Raw genomic sequence first — 6888 nt, 5'->3', positions numbered from 1 at the left:
TAAAATGCTATGGTTTTGTGTTTCAGAGCACTGAAACCGTCACCCTAAGAGACACACTCTGACCCTTATCATTCATTTTCATGTGCACGGACACTCAAGTCGTGACCCAAGAAGACACTTCCTAGAAACCCTCATTTCTCTCTCACACTTGAGCCTACTCCTCTCTCACAAGTATTGAAGTCGTGAAGCAAGAAGACACTCTGTAAACCATTTCTTTTATTTTCGCACTAAAGCCCCTCTCATATGTCTCACACTTAAGCCCTTCATGCATGCCAGTACTGAAGCTATTATCCATGTCACGACCCCAAACCGCCCCTAGTAGTTTGGTGCCGTGATGGCCAGTAATCCGTAATTACCGAAGGCCAACTTTCAAAAACTTAACACAATCAGAGTATAATAATCGGGGCTAACAAATGCGGAAGCAATAATCTAAAATATGAGCAGTCCATAAGAGCTGTGCGTAGATCAAATGTAATGCCAAACATTTCCAATTAACTTTACAACTTGAATACAACAAAGTAAAATACGTATTACATCTTGATCAAAAGGCTTCTTGAGCCGACATATACAAAAATACAGTTAATACGAGCCAAGAAGCATGATTTTCAAGAATTGCCGACATAAATACGAAACAAAGCCGACATAATCGTGAGTCCAAAACAAGCTTTCAAAATAGTCTAGGCGTCGCCGACGTCCTGCTCATCACCTACATATATATAGAGAGGGTGAGTCTAAATACTCAGTGAATGGTACTAATAATAAAGGTTTTGCATGAATATAGCCGAGGTCCTTCAAAACGAAACACATCAAACTTTATCAAGACGAGGGATGAACCGTATTCATCAATCAAATATTACAAGTATCCAAAGATGCTTACTGACATCGGCAAAACCAGGGATGAACCGTATTCATCAATCAAGTATTACAACATCGGCGAAGCAAGGGATGAACCGTATTCATCAATCAAGTATCAAGGGCTGTACAATCCGTAATCGTTTAGTCAAAGAACTGCGAAAGTTTATAGTCCTCCAGCACAAGGGACTGGTGTTACTTGGGCCCGTAGCCCGATTTAACATAGTAATCTTTTCAAGAAAGGATCGTATCCTTTTACACTTAGTACTGCGAAAGTTTAGAGTCCTTCAGTACAAGGGACTTGTGCACTTGGTACCGCGAAAGTTTAGAGTCCTCCAGTACAAGGGACTTGTGTTACTTAGGCCCGTAGCCCGATTTAACAAGGACCGTATCCTTTTATACTTAGTACTGCGAAAGTTTAGAGTCCTTCAGTACAAGGGACTTTCCAAGAATAACAATCAAAACAAGGCTATTTATTCATGCTTAGCAAATACTCACGTCAAAACAAACAAAACAAGGTTTATCAAAAGCAAGTGTAACATAGCTTTATTAGGAATACCACTCACATAGTTTTCCACGGGTGTAGGCTCAAAGCAAATATCAAGGACCTACAATCACATGGCAAATCACATTCTCAAAACAAGCTTTATGTGCATGCAGATGATCTCGGCATTCTCACCAGATCCAAGTCAAAAACAAAGCAAAACATGCTGGGAGTTTAAACACTGCTCCTGACTCATGGAAACACACTGGGTATCAACCAGGTCCTTGCCGAGGTTCCACACATCCTAGCCGAGGTGTGGTCCTGCTGGCCTTAACCAAAAACAAAGTCGGGGAAACCTGGGCTCCCCTTGAAATAACATGAAGAACATGATGAATACGATCATGAGAAAGATGAATGCAAGATCATAACTTGTTACAAAAATCTAAGATTTCATGCCATGAGTTCAAAACATGGACCTGGGTACCCATGCAAGATGGTCATGCAAGAACAAACACAAAAACGTGGTTTTCGTTCCAAACTTTCGGATCAAAACGAGACTTTTTTCAAGAACATATGGAAAACCATTTTCTCCTTTCAAACCAACTTCAAAACAATGCATGACATGCAACACAAATTCGATCATGCAATGCAGCTAGGTGATCAGCAAGAACAACCAAAGGAGATCAAGATTCTAACCTCAAAACTCGGATCCAACGGTTCAAACCACGAAGATCAAGCTTGGGAGACTTACTCTCACTCAAGAACTTCTCTCCCTCCTCTCTAGAGCTTCTCTCTCTAAAGGCAAAGATTTGAGACAAGAAAATGATTTGTTTTCTAGGTCTGCCGGCTGTCTTAACAATCAGCTCGGACACGTGACGCTATCGGGTTGGTTCAGCTCAAAAAGGTGATTGATAGATAAGACAGGTCTCTGACAAAGCGTATGCAGCAAGCTCGGCAAGACACATCGGCGAGAAATGACATCGGCTCAAATCAAGGATAAGGCAACGGGGTAACAAAACATCGGCTAGGGAGGACGACGCTTGACTAAGCTGTGCCACACCTTGGTCGGGGTGTGCCACATCTCGGCCTAGGCCATACCTGCCCAAGGACAAGGTTCACTAAGTGCAAAACATCTCGGCAATAAATGCCCGAGGTGAAGGTGGGGGTCGACCAAGGTCTCAAAACAGTTCTAAGTACAAGGGTTCAAAGGCGAACTAAGCTCAAGGCGACCTCGGCCACACACACACACACACACACACACTAAGCAAAGAACAAAATCATGCAAGCAACTTTAAGCAAATCAAGGCAAGACAAAACCTTCAAATTAACATAACAAAGGAAGATCATGCAAGAATGTGCGTAAGTATGACAAGAGTAAGGTGAGGGTTGTTACAATCCAAGAAGGCACCCTATGCAAAACCGACTATTCTTTGTCATACTGAAAGCGCCCCTTGCATAAGCACTTTTTCTCATTGCCTGAACCAATTCTACCCTTCCCGTCTTGAACACTCATTTTAGAAAAATCGCAGGTCAAAACCCTTCTCCACAAAAAAAAAAAAAGCTTTTTTTTTTTTGAGAAAAAAAAAACAGAGGAAAAATTAATAATAATTTTTTAATTTTCAAAATAAATAGAAAACATTACCTTGTTTAGTATGGAGTTTTCAATAATTAATTTTTAATTTTTAATCTATATTTTTTTAGTGAACATTTTTTAATATTATAATTTTTATTTTTTTTTACTTTTTAAATCCCTTTAATTTAGATGAGGGCAAATTGCAGCAATTGTCCCGGTACTTTGGTCCTTGTGTCATATAAATGGTATGTGCCATATCTATATCTATCTATCTATCTATCTATCTATCTATCTATCTATATGTCTATATCTATCTATCTATCCTATATATTAAGCAAAAGGAGGTTTTTAACCCCAAGCCATGTGGGAGCTCCAATCTCCCAATCTAAATTTCTTGATTTTTTTTATTTAAAAAAAAAACCTTAGCATTTATTAACTTCTCTCAACCCCCAAGTCTTACCCTCATAATAACTCTTTAATGCATTAAGAACAAACATAAAAAATTCTTTGAAATCCAACACATGAATTCCTTGAAAAGTCTCAACACATATGATTATTATCCCTCATAATAGCACTTTAATGCATTAAGAACAAGCATAAAAAAAATTTCTTGAAAAGTCCAACACATATGATTATTATCAAAATATTAAACTTTAATATAATATAATAATAAAAAAAGACATTTAATTCCTTGAAAAGTCTAACACATATGATTATTATCAAAATATTAAACTTTAATATAATATAAAAAAGGAAAAAGAAGACATTTAAAAAAAAAGAAAAAAAAGAAGACATTTAAAAATCGCAATTCACATATATAGATAATTGTAAACACAATCTGTGCATAGCACGGGTGATATGCTAGTCTATACTATATATTAAGCAAAAGGGGGTTTTAACCCCCAAGGCTTGTGAGAGCTCCAATATCCCAATCCTAATTTTCTAATTTTTTGATTTAAAAAAAAAAAACCTCAGCATTTATTAATTTCTCCCAATCCCCATGCCTTTTGGGAGATTTGGTCAAAACCCCCTCATAATTAAACTTTAATGCATTAAAAACTAGCATAAACAAAATTCCTTGAAAATTCCAATACATCTATCTATGTATATTATATTATCTATATCTATATCTATCTATCTATCTATCTATATCTATACTATATATTAAGCAAAAAGGGGTTTTTAACCCCCAAGGCCCGTGGGAGTTTCAATATTCGAGTCTGAATTTTTTATATTTTTTATTAAAAAAAGAAAAACTCAACATTTATTGATTTGGTCAAAATCCCCTGATCAACATTTATTAACTTTTTTCAATCCACATGTTTTTTCACATGCCTGCATTTATTGATACAATTCCCTAATCAGCATTTGAAATCCACTCATACAAATAATTATAGATATAATCCGTGTATAGTTACTGCAGTACCCTTTTTAACTTCTCTCATACACTATGCTTAGTGATAAGATTGTTAAATTATTTTTATAAAAAATCTTAAAAAACATAATTTATATATTAAAAAAAATCTAATACAAATATAAATATTTATAATTATTCCGTGTTAAGCAAAAGGGGGTTTTTAACCCCCAAGGCCTGTGGGAGCTTCAATATTCCAATCTGAATTTTCTAAATTTTTTATTTTTTATTTAAAAAAAAAACTCAGCATTTATTGATTTGGTCAAAATTCCCTGATCAGCATTTATTAACTTTTTTCAATCCACATGTCTTTCCACATGCCTGCATTTATTGATTTGGTCAAAATCTCCTTATCAGCATTTAAAATCCCTTCATACAAATAATTATAGATACAATTTGTGTATAGTTACTGCAGTACCCTTTTCAACTTCTCACGTATATTATGGTTAGTGATCAAATTGTTAAATTATTTTTTATAAAAAATATTAAAAAACATAATTTATATATTAAAAAAAATCTAAAACAAATATAAATATCTAGCAATCCGCCACCACCTCTCAATGTGGAGCCTCAACTTGAGGTGACTGCTGGTAATACTCACTACAAGAAATTGCACTTTTGGCGACTACTTTTGGTGACGACATCAATTTTTCATCGCCAAAAGTATATTTTTGGCGACACAGTGATCAATTTTGTTGGTAAAAGTATACCTTTACCAACGCAATTTGTTGCCGTCGCTAAAAAGGCATAACATTATTTTAGCGCCAAATTTTTTGGTTGGCGCCAAAATTTCAAAACTTTTACCTACGAGGCTTATGTTTTAGCAACACAATGAGCGTTGCTATTAGTGTGCTTACTTTTGGCGACGACAAGTTGGCGTGGGCAAAGAGTTAACCATTTAGCGATGATGACACTATTCGTCAGTAAAAGTTTTAATAGTGGAATTTAGTGATTTGTGTTTTTTATTATAATTTTTGAAAGAGTTTTAAATATTTTAGGACAAATTACATATACCCCCTTGAGGTTTGGCTAAATTACAGATACCCCCTGAGGTTTCGAAAATTACATCCCGTCCCCTGAGGTTTCGAAAATTACATCCCGTCCCCTGAGGTTTGTATTTTCATAACAATTTGTCCCCTGAGGTTTAAATTTCATAACAAATTACCCCCTAATTTGTTATGCAAATATAGCATCCAAGGGGGAATTTGTAATTTCTCAAACCTCAGGGGGTATTTGTAATTTAGTCAAACCTCGAGGGGGTATATGTAATTTGCCCAATATTTTAGTTACTAAATTGTAAAATTAAAATGATCATTGAATTAGATCACAAAATGAATCCATTAAGCCCAAACACACTCTTAAGTTGATATGACTAATTTGAAATAATTTAAACTTTTTCAAAGAATGTGGTTAAATTATCAATTTCAATATGTTTGGTTTTATTTTAAAAAATTAGTTTCAAAATTTTTTTTCCTAAAAAACTAAAAAATAAATTGGGTTTAAAAAAAAAAACTTATTATTTTTGTATAATTTTATCTTTTAAGTCATAAATACTTTTTAAAATTTAAAAAATATAATTTTGATTTTTATTGCTCTCAAATTATTTTTAATTTTTTTTAAAAAAAACCTAAAAATTGTATTGAATTGTTTTTTTTTTTTTTTTTTTTTTTTGTTTGGTGACCTGCCTCTACAAACATATGAGGCGGTGAAAATTTCCCTCCCAAAATTCCCTCTTTTTTTTTCCAGGATAGGTAAATCCCCTCATCTACACGGTTTTCACTCTTGCACAGGTTTGTCTCACAATTCGTAGTTCTCTCCCCCAACCAAATCGCACACCCGCATTGTTGATCGTTGGGTTTGTGTCGTTTGTTGCTGTGTGCGAGACCATCGGTGCTTCAGTCTGCCCCTATAGGTTTGTTCCCTTTTTGCTTTGTATCTCACTTCCCCTGCTTCTCTCTCTCAATTTCTGTTTCGAAAAATTGATACTTGCCTTTTTCCCCAAATTCTTCTACTTTTGGTTTGCTTTTCAATTATTCTTTTGATTTGGATTTCTTTCATAGATAAGAATGTTCCATGATGGTGAGATTGGATTTTTGAGGCAATAAACATAACATCCAATAATACATGCTACAGAGGGAGCATTATTTTTTTTTATTTTTTTTCCAAAAAGTTACATCAATTATTTCTTTGGTTTTTTTTTTTTTTAAATATACCAATGATTTGGAACAGTTGATATTTGTAATATATTAAGGGATGAATAAGGGCAGTTTCCTATTTTTTATCATTAAAAAAAAAAGAACAAGAAAAGAAACCAACAACTATAGTTAATTGATTTTGTTGGAAAAAAACAGGTTGATAATTAGATGACTTCTATTGTTATAAATTTCAGTGTTTTCTTGGGAGTGATAACAAGATGATCTTCTGCATGTTTTCTTACATTTTACCTGTAAAGATATAAAATGGAATCCACAATTTCCAATATGGTCCGTCATTCTTTGGACCTTCTAAAATCATAAACCTAGACTTTGCTTTTTATTTTTTATTTTTAGGATTTTTCACTATTCC

This window comes from Camellia sinensis, chromosome 3, assembly GCF_055761805.1.
Source record: "Camellia sinensis isolate YWXY chromosome 3, ASM5576180v1, whole genome shotgun sequence".
In the NCBI taxonomy this organism is placed as follows: Eukaryota; Viridiplantae; Streptophyta; class Magnoliopsida; order Ericales; family Theaceae; genus Camellia; species Camellia sinensis.
This window is presented reverse-complemented; position numbering follows the sequence as displayed.